Source organism: Staurois parvus, unplaced genomic scaffold (genome assembly GCF_062004578.1).
Source record: "Staurois parvus isolate SC_StPar_1 unplaced genomic scaffold, SC_StPar_1.0 ptg000124l, whole genome shotgun sequence".
Classification (NCBI taxonomy): Eukaryota; Metazoa; Chordata; class Amphibia; order Anura; family Ranidae; genus Staurois; species Staurois parvus.
The window spans coordinates 882,314-903,972 of NW_028317920.1; the positions used below are offsets into that span (position 1 = coordinate 882,314).

The 21,659-nt window shown below is 40.6% G+C and overlaps 1 protein-coding gene across 10 annotated transcripts in view; it reads left to right on the forward strand.

Moving 5' to 3' along the window:
* FOXP1 (forkhead box P1) overlaps window positions 1–21,659 on the forward strand; it is a 1,001,617-nt gene that overhangs the window by 293,198 nt on the left and 686,760 nt on the right. The window lies entirely within an intron of this gene.

The following is a 21,659-nucleotide window of genomic DNA, read 5'->3' on the forward strand; positions in this document are numbered from 1 at the left end:
GTGTTTGTTTCTCGCTGACCTGTTTCAGACATTGTCTTATGGAAAGTGAAGAGGAAGTTTCAAATCTTATTGCAAACCTTATTACATAATATCCATATGTCCAACTTCATGCAGTGCTTGCTCAGGCTAAAACTGAGGATTACAAATGTTTAAGAACTTCATTCTAATGAAAAAACAAAACTAATAATAATAAAAAAACACATATATATATATATATATATATATATATATATATATATATATATATATATATATATACAGTCAGGTCCATAAATATTGGGACATTGACACAATTCTAACATTTTTGGCTCTATACACCACCCCAATGGATTTGAAATTCAATGAACAAGATGTGCTTTAACTGCAGACTGTCACCTTTAATTTGAGGGTATTTACATCCAAATCAGGTGAACGGTGTAGGAATTACAACAGTTTGCATATGTGCCTCCCACTTGTTAAGGGACCAAAAGTAATGGGACAATTGGCTTCTCAGCTGTTCCATGGCCAGGTGTGTGTTATTCCCTCATTATGCCAATTACAATGAGCAGATAAAAGGTCCAGAGTTCATTTTAAGTGTGCTATTTGCATTTGGAATCTGTTGCTGTCAACTCTCAAGATGAGATCCAAAGAGCTGTCACTATCAGTGAAGCAAGCCATCATTAGGAAGAAAAACAAAACAAACCCATCAGAGAGATATCAAAAGCATTAGGCGTGGCCAAAACAACTGTTTGAAACATTCTTAAAAAGAAGGAACGCACCGGTGAGCTCAGCAACACCAAAAGACCCGGAAGACAACGGAAAACAACTGTGGTGGGTGACCGAAGAATTCTTTCTCTGGTGAAGAAAACACCCTTCACAACAGTTGGCCAGATCAAGAACACTCTCCAGGAGGTAGGTGTATGTGTGTAAAAGTCAACAATCAAGAGAAGACTTCACCAGAGTGAATACAGTGGGTTCAGCACAAGATGTAAACTATTGGTGAGCCTCAAAAATAGGAAGGCCAGATTAGAGTTTGCCAAATGACATCTAAAAAAATCTTCACAGTTCTGGAACAACATCCTATGGACAGATGAGACCGAGATCAACTTGTACCAGAGTGATGGGAAGAGAAGAGTATGGAGAAGGAAAGGAACTGCTCATGATCCTAAGCATACCACCTCATCAGTGAAGCATGGTGGTGGTAGTGTCATGGCGTGGGCATGTATGGCTGCCAATGGAACTGGTTCTCTTGTATTTATTGATGATGTGACTGCTGACAAAAGCAGCCGGATGAATTCTGAAGTGTTTCGGGGAATATTATCTGCTCATATTCAGCCGAATTCTTCACAACTCATTGGACGCCGCTTCACAGTGCAGATGGACAATGACCCAAAGCATACTGCAAAAGCAACCAAAGAGTTTTTTAAGGGAAAGAAGTGGAATGTTATGCAATGGCCAAGTCAATCACCTGACCTGAATCTGATTGAGCATGCATTTCACTTGCTGAAGACAAAACTGAAGGGAAAATGCCCCAAGAACAAGCAGGAACTGAAGACAGTTGCAGTAGAGGCCTGGCAGAGCATCACCAGGGATGAAACCCAGCGTCTGGGGATGTCTATGCATTCCAGACTTCAGGCTGTAATTGACTGCAAAGGATTTACAGCCAAGTATTAAAAAGTGAAAGTTTGATTTATGATTATTATTCTGTCCCATTACTTTTGGTCCCTTAACAAGTGGTAGGCACATATGCAAACTGTTGTAATTCCTACACCGTTCACCTGATTTGGATGTAAATACCCTCAAATTAAAGCTGACAGTCTGCAGTTAAAGCACATCTTGTTCATTGAATTTCAAATCCATTGTGGTGGTGTATAGAGCCAAAAATGTTAGAATTGTGTCGATGTCCCAATATTTATGGACCTGACTGTATATATATATGTATATATACACACACACAGTTAAGTCCATATACCTTTGTACACAGGTACATTTTTTTTACTTTTGGCTCTGTATGCCACCAGAATAAATTAAAACGAAACAGTCCAAATGAATTTGAAGTGCAGACTTTCAGCTTTAATTCAGGGGGTTGAACATATTTATCAAGTACAAATTTTAAGAACTGCAACCATTTTTATACATAGTCCCTCCATTTTCAGGGGCTCAAATGTAATTGGACAAATTTAATATAATCATAAATAAAATGTTCATTTTTAATATTTTGTTGACAATCCTTTACTGGCAATGACTGCCTGAAGTCTGAAACCCATGAGCATTACCAAAGACTGGGTTTTTTCTTTTTTGATGCTTTGCCAAGCTCTAACTGCAGCTGTCTTCAGTTCTTTGTGGGTCTTTCTGCCTTTAGGTTTGCCTCCAGCAAGTGAAATGCATGCTCAATTGGGTTGAGATCAGGTGATTGACTCGGCCATTGCAAAATATTCCACTACTTTTCCTTCAAAAGCTCCTGGGTTGCTTTTGCAGTGTATTTTGTATCATTGTCCATTTGTACTGTGAAGCGCCATCCAATCAACTTTGCTGCATTTGGCTGTATCTGGGCTGACAGTATATCTCCAAACACTGCAGAATTCATCCGGCTGCTTCTTTCTTTTGTCACATCATCAATAAACACCATTGACCCAGTGCCACTGGAAGCCATGCATGCCCATGCCCTCACACTGCCTCCACCATGTTTTACAGATGGTGTTGTGTGCTTTGGATCACAAGCTGTTCCAAGCCTTCTCCCCACTTTTTTCTTCTCGTTATTCTGTTCAGATTAATCTTAGTTTAATCCGTCCAAAGAATGCTTTTCCAGAACTGGTCTGGCTTTTTTAGATGTTTTTTGGCAAAGTCTAATCTGTTTTTTCTATTCTTCAGACTTATGAATGGTTTGCACCTTGTGGTGAACCCTGTGTATTTGCTCTCGTGAAGTCTTCTCTTGATTGTAAACTTTGACAATGATACGCCCACCTCCTGAAGAGTGTCCTCCGCTTGTCTGGATGTTGTGAATGGGTTTTTCTTTGCCATAGAGAGGATCCTGTGATCATCCACCACTGTTGTCTTCCGTGGACGTCCATGCCTTTTTATGTTGCTGAGCTCACCAGTGCGTTCTTCTTTCCTCAGAATCTACCAAACTGTTGTTTTGGCCACTCCTAATGTTGCTGCAATCTTTCTGATGGATTTGTTTAGTTTTTGAAGCCTTACAATGGCCTGTTTCACTTGCATGGACATCTCCTTTGAACGCATGATGTAGGTTTGCAGCAATAGATTCCAAATGCAAGTACCACACTTAGAATCAACTCCAGACCTTTTACCTGCTTAATTGATGAAGAAATAATGGAGTAGCCCACACCTGGCCATGAAACAGCTTTTGATTCAATTGTTCAATTACTTTTGGTCCCTTGAAAAAGGGGGGATAGCTACTTTTAAGAGCTGTAATTCCTAAATCCTTCTGCCAATATCCATTATATAGCTACAGATTGAATATGTTTTGGTAAATACCTGAAAAAAACTAAAATTGTGCCAGTGTCCAAATACTGTATATATGGATCTAACTGTGTGTATATAGAGAGCGTGCCGGCCCGTGCTGCGCCCAGACACCCCTAAGTGGCAGTGTTCCCTAGGTGGCCACCTATTTTGCCCAATGGAAGCACTGGCCCTGCCTTTTAGTTGAATTCTTGTTAGGATTTTGTCTAAAATTTAGCTTTGCTGCTAAGACTTTCATTGGGGTGTATTCATTTTTGCAACATGGTCTTGAATGAATTTGTTAGGAAGAATACTTTGTGTGTGCAAATTAGCAAATCTTGTTTGCAATCAATGGCCCACATTTGTGGAAGAATTTTGTAGTATAGTGTCCCATAGAGAATATTAATTCTGGAAGGAAAGGAAAGGTTTCCTGACAAATCTGTCGAGGTATACTCGACATATTTATTTATGCTGAGCACTGTGTGTGTGTGTGTGTGTGTGTGTGTGTGTGTATGTGTGTGTGTGTGTGTGTGTGTGTGTATGTGTGTGTGTATATATATATATATATATATATATATATATATATATATATATACATACACACACCACACACTGTTAGACAAGTTTTATGTTTGAGGGTTATTTCATTATTGAACAACTACAGTGCTGTATCCAAAATGATAAACCTCAAACCTGAATATTTACGAAAGTAAAAGTGAGGTTTTCTCTTTCTTATATATCTGTGTGTACACTATTATTGGGTAACTGTTAGTGTGCGTAATTATTATGCATCCAAATGAAAAATGAAAATTTTTCCATCTCACTTTTTTATTTTCATCTGTCAAACTGAGAATAATGAATAAACAACTCATAATTTACAAATAAACATTTCTGGCATTTAAAAAAAAATCAGGGACCAATATAGCCACCTTTTTCAATAACAGTCATAAGCCTTTCATTTATGGAGTCTGTCAGTTTCTTGATCTGTTGACAATCAACATTTTGCGCAGCAGCAATCACAGCCTCCCAGACACTGTTCAGAGAGGTGTACTGTTTTCCTTCACTGTAAGTCTCTCATTTAAGAAAGGCCCACAAATTCTCAATAGGTTTTAGGTCAGGTGAGGAAGGGGGCCATGTCATTATTCTTTCATCTTTAAGGTCTTTACTGGTTAGCTACGCAGTGGAGTACTTTGAAGCTTGCAATATCATGGTCTTCTTGAAAGATGCAGACTTTTCCTGTACCACTGCTTGAAGAAAGTGTCTTCTAAAAACTGACAGTAGGTTTGGGAGTTGATTTTGATTCCATCTTCAACCCGAAAAAATCCACGTAGCTCATCTTTAATATTACCAGCCCCAGTGGTGTATTTTGGTTTTGTGCTGCCCTAGGCAAGACTAAAATCGGGTCCTCCCCATCTAAATGTGTGCCACCCCTTCTTTTAGAAGATCCACCCCTTAATATGTAAACTCTAACCCTTCCTCGTAAGGCTCCGCCTCAGGAGTTGGTCACAAACCGCGGACCTAGTACAGGAGATGGTCAGAGACTGTAGGCATTGTACAGCAGATGGTCAGAGACTGCAGACCTACTGCATGAGATGATCAGAGACTGCAGACCTACTACAGGAGACGGTCAGAGACTGCAGACCTACTACAGGAGACGGTCAGAGACTGTGGACCTACTACAGGAGACGGTCAGAGACTGCGGACCTACTACAGGAGACGGTCAGAGACTGCGGACCTACTACAGGAGACGGTCAGAGACGGCAGATATACTACAGGAACAGACAGAGACTGCGGACATACTACAGGAGTCGGTCAGAGACTGCGGACATACTTCACGAGAAGGTCAGAAACTGCTTTCAGGATAGAGGTAGACCATGTAAATAGAGCAGGGTCAGCACATAGTGTGCAGAGGTTGCCAACTGTCTACAGAGTCAATAGTTAAAGACCTCCAAACTTCATGTGGCCTTCAGATTAGCACAACAACAGTGCACAGAGAGCTTCATGGATTGGGTTTCCATGGCCAAGCAGCTGCATCCAAGCCTTACATCACCAAGTGCAATGCAAAGTGTCAGATACAGTGACTTAAAGCAAGCCGCCACTGAACTCTAGAGCAGTTGAGACGTGTTCTCTGGAGTGACGAATCATGCTTCTCTGTCTGGCAATCCTATGGAGGTGTCTGGGTTTGGCAGTTGCCAAGAGAACGGTACTTGCCTGAATGCATTGTGCCAAGTGTAAAATTTCCTGGAGGGGGGGTTATAGTGTGGGGTTGTTTTTCAGGGGTTGGGCTTGGACCCCTAGTTCCAGTGATGGGAACTCTTATGGCATCACCATACTAAGACATTTTGGACAATTTCATGTTCCCAACTTTGTGAGAAGAGTTTGGGGATGGCCCCTTCCTGTTCCAACATGACTGCGCACCAGTGCACACAGCAAGGTCCATAAAGACATGGATGAGCAGGTTTGGGGTAGGGGAACTTGACTGGCCTGTACAGAGTCCCGACCTCAACCCAATTGAACACCTTTGGGATGAATTAGAGTGGAGATTTTGAGCCAGGCCTTCTCGTCTGACATCAGTGCCCGACCTCACAAATGCGCTCCTGGAAGAATGGTGAAACATTCCCATAGACACCCTCCTAAACCTTGTGGACAGCCTTCCCAGAAGAGCTGAAGCTGTTATAGCTGCAAAGGGCGGGGCCAACTCAATATTGAACCCTACGGACTAAGACGCCATTAAAGTGCCAAAAAATGGACCAAGCTCAACCCCTTAAAAACAACCCCACACCCACCATAATTCCCCATCCACCAAACTTTACACTTGGCATAATACAGTCAGGCAAGTACTGTTCTCCTGCCAACCATCAAACCTAGACACATCCATTGGATTGCCAGACAGATAAGTGTGATTTGTCCCTCTAGAAAACACGTCTCCACTGCTCTAGAGTCCAGTGGCAGTGTGCTTTACACCACTGCCTCCGATGCTTTGCAATGCACTTGGTGATGTAAGGCTTGGATGCAGCTGCTCGGCCATGGAAACCCATTCCATGAAGCTCTCTACACACTGTTGTTGTGCTAATCTGAAGGCCACACCAAGTTTGGAGGTCTTTAGCTATTGACTCTGCACTCAGCATGCACTGACCCGTTCTGTCATTTTATGTGGCCTACCACTTGGTGGCTGAGTTTCTGTTGTTCCCAGTTGCTTTCACTTTGTAATAATACCACTAACAGTTGACCATGGAATATTTATTAGTAAGGAAATTTGATGGATGGACTTATTGCACAGTTGGCAATCTATCACGGTACAACGCTTGAATTCACTGAGCTCCTGAGAGCGACCTATTCTTTTCCAAATGATTGTACTTTTGGCAATATAGTGTATGTATACACCTATAATACTATATTACTTTCATCCTTTTGTTGATTTTGGTGGCTTCTGCTAAACAGGTGGTTTTCAATGCCAGTTCCAAGTGTTGTTTTAATCATAGCTTAGTTACCATGGAGAAAATATTCAAGAGCTTGGAAATGCACAGAAGTGAAAATTTCTACTGCATAGATAATGAGCTAAAATTAGAAAATGATTTACGCTTACCACTTCCTTTTGAAATTATAAAAAAAGGTATGAGTAATAATCAAAGTTGCTTGTATGTGTGGTGTGGTGAAAACATTTCTTAATGTAGATTGACACGATAGAATGGGAACAGAATTGCTTGTTTTCGCAAGCAATATGGCTGACTCGACCTTTCCCATCGTGTAGTGTAACAGCAAATCGGCATATGGATTTCCCATTTGTTCTTATAAAGCCACACATGCAGTAACAGTTGACAGGCTTCACTATATTATTAGTAGTTATTAGAAATGAGCAGTTTCCACATTAGTAATTTCTGGGTTCTGATGGCATTATTCAGGTGTTATGCAGGTTTTACTATCACAGGCCAGATACTTATCTTGCTCTGGTCCCAGTTTTGGCAAAAATTGACCCAGGGATTGAATCCACAAGGTGGTAACTGGTCAAATTTCAACCAAATGTATTCGAAGGAGTGCTGAACTGTGATGGATCAGGACCTTAACATTTCTACAGCCTTTTGTTTGTCTGAATACCATAGGGGAGATTTTCCTTCACTTCCTTTTCTTGTGACATCAGGACAAGAAGCTGTTATGGCAGGGACAGGAAAGCACAGGCAGCAATAAAAACATTGCCAGACGTTCTAACACTTTCCCATATCACAAAAAAGTGCTTTTGTGTTTGTCTATATCCCCATTGGAGACATTTTCCTTAACCTCCTGGCCTGATAGCAGAGGAGATCTCCCTTTTAGGAATAAGTTACAGGTTGCCCAGTGCTCCAAATCTTCTCTGTTCTATGCAGAAGAAACTAAACAGTTTGGCAGGAGTTAGGCTTTACGCTAAAAAGAAAAAAAAAAAAGAAAATCTTCTTTAAAGTGTACGCTGATTTTAGATGGGGATTGTAATTTTGATTTGTAGTTTTAAAGAAGTTATAGTAAGCCTACATTTGTGAATAGGAAACTAAAAGTGAACCTGTGTCCAGGCTATGAACATTCATGCATTTACATATTTTTAACAAGCAGTAAATAAACTTGATGCCACTCTTGTGCATGCTCATGGCAGCCCTGTGCACTGCAGAACTCTGAAGGAACGGCATGGGTATGCCGTTCCTTTAGAGAGCATGTGTCAGTAGAGTCACTGGCTCCTGTTCACTGGAATATCAGTTAAACAGTGCATGTTTAGGAGATATTCATTTTACTGACAGGTAAGCTTTATCATAAGCTTACCTGTAGGTAAAAGTGGAAGAATGGACTTTACTACCACTTTAAATAAAACATCATTGACCTCTATAGCTGCAGGCTCTGTGGAGCAATTCATCCTTAAACCTCACAATAGAAGAATTGTAGCAATTTATGTTGCTCTCAGCAACTCAGCTCCCTCTCACAGAGCTCCTACTCTGTGTTTTTATTGGATATTAAAAGGCCTAAAGGCTACTAAGTCACTGTTGGGAAGTGAGGCAGTAGCAGAGGTAGCTGAGCTGCTGAGTCACTGTTTGAAGGGGGAACAACGAGAGCTGGGCTGCTGAGAGGACAACACTTTGCTGCAGCCTCCCAGTGGCCACTAAAGTGGGTGTTAATGGCAGGAAGCAGATGTGGCTTCTTGATCACATGATTGCTGTGTTTGTTACAGCGGCCACATGATTGGGAGCCTGCCCTGCTGGCTTCTGATTGTGAACATTAACTGGAAGCTGTCAGTAACAGTTCAGTTAGTGTGCTTGAAGCACATAGTGAGGATGAATTGCTTCACAGTGATTGTAGCAACAGAGATCAGTGGGGGCTTGTTAAGGCTCATTTATTGCTTGTTGAGAATATATAAATACTTGAATGTTCATAGCCTGGCCACAGTTGCTCTTTTTGCACAGAATTTTATTTCTTTATAATAAAAACGACAAGGCATGAATCAGTATTGAAAATGTAGGATATAGTAATGGTCAATGAACAAAGAAACATAAGCATTATGCATGTGGGCCTATGAAATCAGATTATCAATACAAGGTATCCAACATACCAGAAGGAAGAAGAGAGATAGGGGAGGAAGGGAGTAGATAAAGGATTGTTCACATACATGATATGGCATAGGATGACAACATAGTTCAGTTCTGCAGATGTAGGAAAACAGAGATCATATATAATACTCACTATCACCAAGTGTTATACCATGTAAGCCAAGGTTTCCAGGCTTTCTCAAATGCAGGTAATGTGTCAGTTTGAATAGCTAATAAACGTTCATATGAGTAATGTTGTTGAGTAGTATAAACAGCCTCTGTCTGATTGGGAGCTAGTTCCCTTTTCCAATGTCTTGTAATGGTTAGTTTAGCAGATAACAGGTTAGCAACAATCTTATGATAGGAAAAGGGAAATTTGTCTATTCCCAAGTTTAGTATAGCCAGACCCGGATCAGGGAGAAGAAGTATGCCCGATATATCTGACAAAATTTGGAAAATTCTACGCCAGAAGCTGCAAATACTTTTACAGTTCCATAATATATGAAATAGATTACCCGTATAGAGCCGCAACCTCTCCAGCAAAGGGGGGAGCAATCACGATATATGTGAGCCAACTTATAAGGTGTGAGATACCATCTAGTATTCAATTTTAAGGCCAGTTCCCAGTAGTTTGCACAGTAAGTATTATTATACGCATACCTTATGGCAAAATGCCATTGAGATATGGTGAAGGCCATATTGAGATCCGTTTTCCATTTTATCATGGAGCCGGTTTTTACGAAATCAGATTTGTCACTAAGAAGATTGTAGATTAGAGAAATACCTCGTAGTTCTTTCTCCGAGTTTGTAAGAAAATACCACAATTTAGGGTGTATAGATATTTCAGGTATAGGATGGGATAACATAAAATATCTAATGCATAATAGTGTGAAATATGTTGTGCCAGGTAGTTTAAATTTGTTTATGATAGTAGTAGGAGTGTCAGGGATTCCCTCCGTGAGCATTTCATAAACCCAGGTAAAGCCGTATATCTCCCAATTGCGTATTCGTATATTCAGAATTAAAGTTTCCAATACACAAATAGGAAAACATACATTGTCAGTATGTAGTGGGGGGTGAGTGGATTTGATTAAAGTACGCCAAGCCAGAGCAGTGCTTGAGTAGTGATGGGTAATGTATTGATGGAGATTGGTCTCTAAAGGCCTGCTAAGAATAAGTGGCTTAATGAAGCGGTTTTAGTGAGATTCTTTTCAATATCCACCCAAAGTGAAGTTTCGGTGGCAGAGAACCCATTTAATTGATCTGAATGAGTTGCTGTGTAATAGTCGAATATATCAATAATCCCCATACCTCCTGCTTTCCTGTGCTTTATATGAATGTTGTGCGAGCTTCTGGATTTTTTCCCTTGTCATATAAACTTTTTAAGCATAGTGGACAATAGGGATAAGTGCGAACGTGGAGTGGGAATATGTAAGGTTCTAAATAAATATAGAATTTGGGGGAGAAAGCATTTTGGAGGCAGCCAGTCTACCTATCTATGAAAGTTCAACTCTACTGAGGGAGTGCAGTTCCTTCTCCAATTTAGAGATAAGAGTTTTATAGTTGATGTCAACCGTAAGGGTGTAAGAGGAGGTTTTTTTGTGTTCCCAGATAGGTAATGCTTGTTTTTGTCCACCAGTATGGTAGGTGTTGTTGCCAGGAAAGAACAGAGGAATGGGGGACAGTGAGGTTAAAAATTAGCGATTTACTGAAAATGACTTTATAATATGATATCTGACTATACTCTGATAAAATATAGAGTGAGATATCTGGATTTGATAACATCAGGATAACATCATCTGCCAACAAGTTAATTTTATGGGATTTACCCTTAACCAGAAAGCCCGTTATGAGTGAGTAGGATCTTATACGCTCTGCTAAAGGTTCAGTCATCAAATTGAAAATTGACGGGAATAATGGGCAACCTTGGCGGGTGCCATTGGTAATAGAGAATGGCTTGGAGAGAAAATTAGAGGTGTAAACATGGGCTGAGGGAGACGAGTAAAGAGCTAGTATAGCGGAGAGATTTAAACTGCTGAAGCCAAATTTGTTCAGTACCTGTGACATATAGCCCCAATGGAAGAGACTCTTTGCAACAACCACTTGTCTACCAAAAAATTATCAATGCGTGAATACAAGTTATGGCATGGTGAATAGCATGTGTAATCTCTTTCTATAACATGCTGGCAACACCAGACATCATATATATCCTCTAAATGCAAGAGAGAGTGTAAAGCATAAGAGCAAAATTTTTTGTTTAGAAGGTGAGGACAAATCTAGGTGGGGGTCTACGACCAAATTGAGATCACAACATACTATAAGGCAACCGCTTTTAACCTTATTCACACGAGTGAAAAGTTTACAAAAGAATTTCATTTGATGAGAATTCGGAGCGTAAACTCCAACAATAGTATATCTTATATCATTAATATCAAAAACTAAGATAATATACCATCCCCCTTCATCCATAATGGGAGAATGTAAGGTAAAGGATACAGAGTTCTTGATAGCTATGAGAACTCCATGTTTTTTTGAGGAGAAGGTGGCAGAAAAGACGTATGGGTAGTCCCCATGTTGGCATTTTGGAGCTGCTGAGGCTTGAAAATGAGTTTATGCAACAATGAGGATATCAGTGTCGGACTTTGTCGCTTCTTTCCATTAAGAAAACCTTTTGGCTGGATGGTTTAGGCCGCGGGCATTAATCGAGAGGATCTTAAATGTTATACCAACAGAAAGCCAGTATGTTCATTGTTGACACATATTCATAAAGCCAAAGGAAGTAGCGGGCATCTATGGAAGAAAGACCTGTATTCGTATGTATGCTCCAAAGGAAGATGATTTTGAAGAAGACTTCTTGAGAGCCGAGAGAAATGATGTAGCAGATACCTTGTAGAGACCAGATAAAGGAGAGTAGCAATGTAGTAACCATACGAGGAGTGGGAACAGAATCCTCCTCGAAGAGATAAAACACATTAAAAAAAATGGTTCCGTAAGGAACCAGTAGCAGTATACTGCTTTCTTGCTGGGGTATTAGAGAAGTTGTAAAACTTGAAACCAGAAAATAGCACTTTCAAGAGAAGCCATTCGAATGTTATATCCAACTTCTGGTGTTGTGACCCAGCACAGGTTGCTGTTTGGAAGAGTGCTTATAGGAAACTTTCCGCCATTCTGGTTGGGATTTAGGAGGTGGATGTCGGACGCCTCAATCTGGAGGAGATTCTGGAATAATGTTCCAGGATTTAAGTATGCGAATACCATCTTCCACAAGCTTGATCAAGAAAGGCGAGCCATCATGGATATTTTTCAGGGTGGCCGGGTATTTCCATTGGTATGGTGTATCATGGTTTCATAAAGCTTTGGTTATAGATGTTAGATTCTTGTGCTGCTGTTGAGTATGCGCCGAGATCTGATAACACCTGGAGCGTAATGGCTCTTTCCGGTAGATGATCTTTTTTGCGAAATGCGGACAGGATGCGTTCTTTGATTTAGGTAATAGTGTATGTGCATTAAAACATCCCTAAGAGCCTCTTGTGGCAAGGAGGACAGTTTAGGAATTCTGTGAATTCTATCGATAGTGAGGTCTTCAGAGGTCAGAGACGGAATTACCACTTGGAAAAGTTCTCGCACATAGTGAGGTAATTGGAATGGCTGAACAGATTTCAGGATATCCCTAGGTTTCAAGTTGTTGTGCCTGGAGCGATTTTCCAGATCTGCTAATTTAGACTTAAGTCAGACAATGTCTCCGCTGTGTTTGTCATGAGCATCTATCAGGCCATTAAATGATGATACACAGGAGCTCAGATTATCTTCCAGGTGGTGGACCCTCTCCCTCAGATCCTGGAATTCTGCTGTGTACTTATGAAAACATGCTAACGTCAGACTGGAGGGAAGAGCGTAGCGACAATAACATGTCTTTCAATACAGTATCAGATGACTGGCTGACCTGGTGTAGGGAAGGAGGCGAACGGATCTGGACTACATGCCCCGGAATTTGCGCTGTCATCATGGGTGCCGAGATCCATACAAGGATCCGACAGCTGTGCAGAAGGAGTCCCTCCTGGGTTGGGACTTTGCCGGGCTCCGGGCGCTGGGGGAAGATACCGGAGAGCAGCTCTCATTCTCCATGTGGCCCATATGTTGTGAAATGGCCTCTGTAGGTGAAAACGAGGCAGCCGCTAGACGTCTGGCGGCGGGTGACCTGGATGGATTCCGGCCGCCATTTTGCTGGAGCTCTCATCTGTGGAGGAAAGAAATCTGACAATTTCTGCAGAGTGGGTGGGTGCTTTCGATTTCGAGACATCACCGTGGATTCAGCGGGGTATCAGAATGGTGGAGGTATGATATTGATGCCGGTGGGTGCCTGTGGATAGGGGTTTCTCTTGGAGTGCTGGTGGAGATAAGGCTTCATGCAGCCATCTTTGGTGAGAGGAAGAGTCAGTGATTTCAATGCTATTTCCACAAATTGGAAACCTCACCTAATGATTTCTTTAATAGAGGGTTGCAATGCAGCACCTGAGGCTTATATCTGGGTCTAGCTTTAGTTACTAAGATAGGATAAGGTGGGCACCATATACTGAGGTGACTAGAGGTAATAGAGAAGAAATTTGGTTTACTCTTTTCAGCTTGATTTGCTCATCTGATATTTACTGCAAAGTTTGGTATTATTTGCATATTTTAAAGGTCAATCCTGAAATTCCTTTAAAATGGAATTACTGTCATTTACCATTCTCCCACCTTGCAGACCAGAGGAAGTTTTCAAGGACAAAGCCAGTAAAAGATACACATTCCTCCGTCCCCCAACACACAGACAGAGCAATAGCATTTGGCAACAGCTGTTCTAACAGATATACATGGCTGCAGCAAAAATTTCTTAATATAATTCAGGAGACTCGGGAGGATTCTCTGATACAATGCTGCCAACTAGTAAAATGTTGAATTTTTTATCAGCCGTCCGATGCGAAGAGCTACCAGGCAATCCTTTCATTCATGACCAGATGTTCGGTGAGGGAACACTCGGCAGTCTGCTTGAACCTCGTGGCCTGGTAACCGTTTCTGCACCTGAATGTTGGCAGCTGGTGGGCCTTGGAGAGTTGTGGCCTGAAACAGGAAAATGAAGAGGATAAAGTTTAAGTGAGCTCCTGATATCCACCTGTGTTAGCGCAAAACAGAAGTTAACATATTCAGAGATCGCCATTACAGCAAATGTAAATCAGTCATTGGTTTATATGAAGGAAATCCAGTCAGACTAACCACTGTGGCCCACTTCGCCTCACAAGTAAAAAATTGCTAGTAATGTAACTCTAACCAGCACGTAAATAAATCATCTAAACCAAATTTAGGTAACTAACAAAAAAGCACCATTTATTCAACACGCTGAAACATTGTAGAAAAAAACCCCAAAAAATAAAAAAAAATGTAAAACATACAATTCCTTTAAATTTTTGTTGTTTGTTAATTTTTGCTATTCTTTGCTACAATGTTGCAGTGCATTTAATGTTATAGTTAACCTTGCTGTGAAGTTTATTAGTGTCTGGTTATCTTTGTCTCCAGTAAAGGCTCCTTTTTTGTTTTTTCAGGAATTATAGAGCAGATACTTATTCATGTTATAATATAATTTGTTTATATAGTTATTTTATGCTGTGAATATAACACAAACAGTCACTCCCAGCGCTCAGAATGCAGCCACTGCCAGAAGGGGTCAAAAATGGATGACCATGGGTTCCACTGGGAATGCATAGCTGGTGCGTCCCTTCTCAGATAGGAACCCCATGGCCACTACAAAAAGAAAGAACAGGAAAGTGCAAATACCGAGTGCATTACCAGCTGAGCTCTGAAGAAGGGGGTGTGCAACCAAAACGTGTCAGCTTGGCAGGGTTGATATGTTTACACATAGTTTCCACACTGTGGCACCTTGTGTTTTTAATGCCCTTTCCTCTTCTACCTTTGTGAGTATTCACTTGGCATTTATTGGATTATATACAAATAAATCGCTGGCAAAGCACTAGGTGTTTGTGCTTTCCTGTTATTTCATTTTATTTGATGCTGTACCTGCTTTTTTTCCAAGTCAAATTTAGGTAAAACATGGAATTAATACTTTATTACTTTGTAGTTACATCTTGTGCAGCAAAAAGAAAGAATTAAACACTTGGTGTGCTGGAGGATTCTGCCACCAAGAGTCAATGTTGCAAGGAAGACCATGGACCAACTCTGAAATCTAAACCTTTCCAGACGTTTTCACTACAGGTCCCTACTGTAGACAATGTGCCTCACCAGAGCCAAATCACTACTAAAGTTGGCCATGTACTTGTAGAATTTTGTTTTAAAATTTTTTTTTTTTTAAGACTGTCAATTTTCTAATAGTGGTGTCAAACTGACGTTCCTATTTGACTGCAGTGATGAGAAAATGAAGAAGCAGAATGTAAAATGTTTCCTGAAGGAATAGTGTGCTTTTGCGTTTGCTAGTCAGCTTTTCCTAAAGAAATGGTAATAAGCAAATTAAAGTGGTTGTACAGGTTCAAGGTTTTTTACCTTCAGGCATTCTATGCATGAAGATAAAAAACCTGTGTGCAGCAGCGCCCCTAACCCCCTCAATACTTACCTGAGCCCCATCGCGATCCAGCGATGTGCACGACAGCTTCGACTGTCCCAGGTCTCTGCCTCCTCATTGCTGAGACAGCAAGCAGGAGCCATTGGCTCCCACTGCTATTAATCACAGCCAGTCAGCCAATGAGAGGAGAGAGGTGGCAGGTCTAAGCAGTGGTTCTGTGTGTGAATGGACACATGGAGCAGTGGCTTGGGAACATGCCTGCTTGGGTGTCCCCATGGCAAGCTGCTTGCTATGGGGGCACCCAACAGGATGAGCCAGGAGCGCCAGCAGGGGACCCTAGAAGAGAAGGATCCAGGCTGCACTATGCAAAACCACTACATGAAGCAGGTAAGTATAACATATTGTTATTTTACAAAAAAAAGACTTTTACATTTTTAAAGTGACAGTAAAGTCCACTTTTTAATTTATACCTACAGGTAAGCCTATAATAGGGAGATATTTAGGCGATATTCACTGTAGCAGCCATTGATGTCACTGGCACATGTGTCCTGCACTCTGAATGGACAGTGCTGTCCATTCAGAGCTCTGTGCCGCAGCCTTGACACCCGTGCATACGCAAGGGAGGGACATCTTCGTGGCTGAGCCATTCAAATGGCCCACAAACCTGGAAAGAACACCGGGTGAAGATGGAAGCCCCGGTAGTGGTGACAGTGCATCACTGGAGGGGTTCGTTTTAATGTCCGACTGTAATAATGTGCTAGTATACAGTGTATAGTAGCATATTATGACATTATCCTGCAGGGGCCCAATTTTTTTTTTATTTGTGGTTTACTGCTTTAAGTACTTTCAAATGACATTCATCATCGAATGTATTGAGAACAAATTTTCATGCAATTGTTTGTTCAGAAATCTACTGGTGTATGGCTAACTCTCCTCATCCTTGTCCTTCAGCACACTTCACAGTGTCTGTATTAGGTTTTGGGGCAGCTTTCCTCTCTCTGTCCACACTGCCTTTACCTAACCTGATTATGTCTGCACTTATCAACACCACCCTTCTTACTGTGCCATTTTCAGTATGCTGTGCTCTCCAGTCCCCTGTCTTTTGCCTTTTAAGAATTAAACTTTAGTGAACTGTTTTTGAGAAAAAAAAAAACAGAAGACATCAGTTAAAGGTCCACCAGAGAACAAGAAGAGTTACATGTGAAGATATCTTATGTTCATGTCCCCTGTCTTTTTTACAATCTCTTCACAATGTCTGCACCTGTTCTGCTTACTCTTCAATCTGTTACATTCAGTGCTACACACACTCTCCAAATCTTTGGGTGGTACCTTGTCTACAAGCATTGTGTTGTTTGCATTCTACATCAGATGTCTTTTCTACATTACCCTGTATCTGATCACTTTCCTTGTTTCCTTGACACCATATATGTTCATTTTTTGTCCATTAAGTTTTGTGGTTCTTAGTCAGTGTAAGTCGTTTTCTCCTCTTAGTGCTTCAGTATTGTTTTGCCTGCTTTGCTCCATTTTACCATACTGAGTTTCTTTATTAAAGTGATTGTAAAGGTACAATTTTTTTTCAATAATATGTCATACTTACCTGCTCTGTGCAATGTTTGCACATGCAACCTGTGCAATGCAAAGATCAGCCCTGATCATCCTTTTCTTGGGTCCCCCGCTGGTGCCCCTGGCTCCTCCTCCCTTCTAAGTGTCCCCATATCAAGCCACCTGCTATGGGGACACTCATGCGGCCTCGATCCCAAGCCAGGATGTGTGCATCTATTGGCACACATAGTGTGGCCCCGTCCCCACTCTCCTCACTGGATTTGATTGACAGCAGCAGGAGCTAATGGCTCCCACAGCTGCTTCCATGTCCAGTAAGGGGAAAGAGAGATAGAAAGCAGTGTTGCTGCTCTCGTACACAGTGCTGGATCGAGATCAGGCTCAGGAAAGTGTGGGCTGAGTACAGAAGATCTTTTACCTTAATGCACAGAATGCATTTAGGTAAAAAAAATTCTGCCTTTACAACCACTTTAACTAGTTGCAGACTTCATCATTGTACACAGGATGCAGGTAACACATCCAGTCTCTCTGCCTATGAGACCCCCTCCTAGTAATACAGTAATTGTCAGCTTTGAATAATCAAAGCCAGCATTAGGCTACTTTCACACTGATGCATTTTTTGCCGTGTTTTCGTGGTACATTTTTTAAAGGACATATAACTCATCTGCACCAAAAATGCAACGCAGATGTGTTTTTGCCACGAGTTCCATTGATTTCAATAGGAAGGTGTGTGGGTTTTTTTTTTTTTTTTTTAAGTGCACCAAACCTGCTCCAAAAATGCAGCAAGCAAGACTTTGAAAAAAGCACTGGAACCACAATGGACCAGTGTGAAGAGTTCCGTAGGAATACATGGTCACACGTTTTTCTTACACTTTTTTAATGCAAAAGTGGTAGAAAAGCAGATCAGTGTGAACGTAGTCTTACTGTTTACTCAGAGAAATTGTGTCATACAAGCAGTCTGAATCCATGGTTATAAACAACACTGCATAAGGTACAATTATATAAAGGTACAAAGTACATAAAATATTGTTACTTTTGTATAATTCTGTTAATTCATCTACAGATCAAAGGGATGAATATAGATATGCAAATGATGTCAGTTAAAGAAACATGAGAAGTAAAAAAAAAAGGTTTTTTTTTAATGGATAAAATGTCTGTTTAACCCCTTAATAACCCTTAGTTTACTCAGACCTTATTAACTCTCCACCTCTCCTCAACTATTATTTTCCTGCTGATTTTTTGTTTGTTTCTATTTTATAAAAGTGGAGTTACACCCAAAAATGGAAGCTCCACTTATCTGCCTCCTCCCCCCCTCTGCTGCCACATTTGACACCTTTTGGGGGGGAGCAGGTACTTGGTTTTGACAGGTACCCGCTCCCACTTCAGGTTCAGTTCGCCACGGCGAACTGAGACAGAGGTTTGGCCCCCTCTTTCCCCATGCAGCCCTCTGGGACATTTCACAGGTCCCAGAGGACTGTTACCCTTACATAAAGCGTAACGCAATTTACACATGCGCAGTAGGAAACTGTCTTTGAAGCTGCAGGGTTTCACCGATGGTTTCCCTTAGTCAAGATAGCAGTATCAGCACCCGACAGCCGATTGAAGAATCAGCTTGGGGTGAGGACCCCGCTGGATCCCCTGGACAGATAAGTGCCCTAGTATTAAAAGTCAACAGCTACAGTATTTGTAGCTGCTGACTTTTAATTTTTGGGAGGGGGTCCAGAACTCCTCTTTAACCATTATTATTTAACCCTTTTTGATTTGTTAATATTTTTCACGTTTATCAAGTTTAAACATTTCCCATTTAAAAAAAGCCCCAAACATTTCATTTGTAAATAACTTTGCAATGCTTTGTAATGGAATCATAATTTTAATGTCATTTTAAACAGGACAAATTACAGAACAAATGTGCACATTTTGTATGCAGTAGCACTTTTTATTTTTAAACTAATACTGCTCAAAGAAAGAAAAAGTCAAATGTGTTTAGTTTTATTGTGTTTTATTGTCTAAGGATTACAGGAAAAAAGCATTGTTGCAAGACAGTATAATGAAAAGAAAGTTTTGTTTGTCATTAAAAAAAAAAAAGTGTTAATAAGGACCCTACATTTACTATATCTGGTCTCCCACAGTACACACAACATGGAAGTTCAGTTATTTTAGTAAATATACAGTGGGGCAAAGAAGTATTTAGTCAGCCACCAATTGTGCAAGTTCTCCCACTTAAAAAGATGAGAGAGGCCTGTAATTGGCATCATAGGTAGACCTCAACTATGAGAGACAAAATGAGAAACAAAATCCAGACAATCTTATTGGCTGATTTGGAAAGAATTTATTTGCAAATTATGGTGGAAAATAAGTATTTGGTCACCTACAAACAAGCAAGATTTCTGGCTCTCACAGACCTGTACCTTCTTCTTTAAGAGGCTCCTCTGTCCTGCACTCATTACTTGTATCAATGGCACCTGTTTGAACTTGTTATCAGTATAAAAGACACCTGTCCACAACCTCAAACAGTCACACTCCAAACTCCACTATGGTGAAGACCAAAACATCACTGCTCTAGAGGAGATCTGCATGGAGGAATGGGCCAACATACCAGCAACAGTGTGTGCCAACCTTGTGAAGACTTACAGGAAATGTTTGACCTCTGTCATTGCCAACAAAGGATATATAACAAAGTATTGAGATGAACTTTTGATATTGACCAAATACTTATTTTCCACCATAATTTGCAAATAAATTCTTTCCAAATCAGCCAATGTGATTGTCTGGATTTTATTTCTCATTTTGTCTCTCATAGTTGAGGTCTACCTATGATGCCAATTACAGGCCTCTCTCATCTTTTTAAGTGGGAGAACTTGCACAATTGGTGGCTGACTAAATACTTTTCTGCCCCACTGTAAACTGCTAAATGCCTTTTCTCATCAGAAGTTTTATAGGAGAAAGCAACCCCTTTAGGTGGGACTTTAAAGGCATCGCCAAAATATATAAAAGTTACATCAATCTTTATTGAACATAGGTGAATAATAACCGTAAAACATTAAATAGGTGGTAGTATATTCAATAATTACAATGGTACCATACAGAATTATGTCAGTATAACAGAGTTTCTAAATGGCAACCAACGCGTTTCAGAGTAAGTTTACTCCTCCTTCAGGTTCAAAACTCTGTGCATGAGACATATGGCCTCTACGGACTGAAACACATGTATTATAGTCATACAGTGATTATATTGACAATTGTAAACAGTATTGTCAAAAAAATAATATAGCCTGCTGTGACAGAGACCAAGTAAAGAGTATCAATGATTGAATTTCCACCATATTAAAAACATTAGGTGTGTGACCAAGTCCATGACCCCTACCCAGGCCTCATCTAGACAAGCATCAACCCCCAAGGAGAGCACTTAGGCTGCACCGATAGCCACAAAAGCAAACTTTATGTAAAAAGTGACAGTAGTAACTATTAAATAGCCAAAAGAAAAAGTATCATAACATCATTATCACATGTAAAAAAAGGTATATAATGACTTATTACATTTAATGAAACAATGAAACACTCACCACTGTTAAGGCAGATGTAGATTACATTAAATCCACTATTGTCAAAAAGTTGGTAAAGAGGTAGAACTCCATGGACCATAATATCCTCCAGTGTTGTAAATCACAGCTCATCAAGAGAAGCCCTGAAAAGAGTGTCAAAACAAAGGTAATAAGCTCATATTGAAATCACAATAGGATATATAGCCATATAGTCGCATATTAAACCCCAAATGGAGCCATAAGCAAAACAAATGAGCAGCATCGATTTATCTAACTGGAGAGCCAGCAGCAGGACCACAAGAGGTCAAGTCAGACTTCGCATCCAAACATCAAGAGGAGAGAGTGGAATCAGGTAGAGGGGTCTATTTACAGTGAAGGAAATAAGTATTTGATCCCCTGCTGATTTTGAATGTTTGCCCACTCACAAAGAAATGATCAGTCTAAAAATCGAATGGTAGGTGTATTGTAACACTGAGAGACAGAATAGCAACAAAAAATTCTAAAGAAATGCATGTCTAACAAATTATGCACTGCATGTTTGCATGTTCATGAGGGAAATAAGTATGTGATCCCTTTCATAAACCATGACTTAGTACTTGGTGGCAAATCCTTTGTTGGCAATCACAGAGGTCAGACGGTTCCTGTAGTTGGCCACCAGGTTTGCACACATCTACAGGAACCGTCTGACCTCTGTGATTGCTAACAAGGGATTTGCCACCAAGTACTAAGTCATGTTTTGTGAAGGGGATCAAATACTTATTTCCCTCATGAACATGCAAATAAGTGCATAATTTGTTAGACATGCATTTCTTTTGAATTTTTTGTTGCTATTCTGTAACTCAGTGTTACAATACACCTACCATTCGATTTTTAGACTGATCATTTCTTTGTGAGTGGGCAAACATTCAAAATCAGCAGGGGATCAAATACTTATATCCTTCACTGTAATTCCCCACTATTATGCATTTAAATTGGATCCCCACCCCTCATTCAGAGATGGCGCTAAACGCCAGAGCGTAAGCCGCTCCT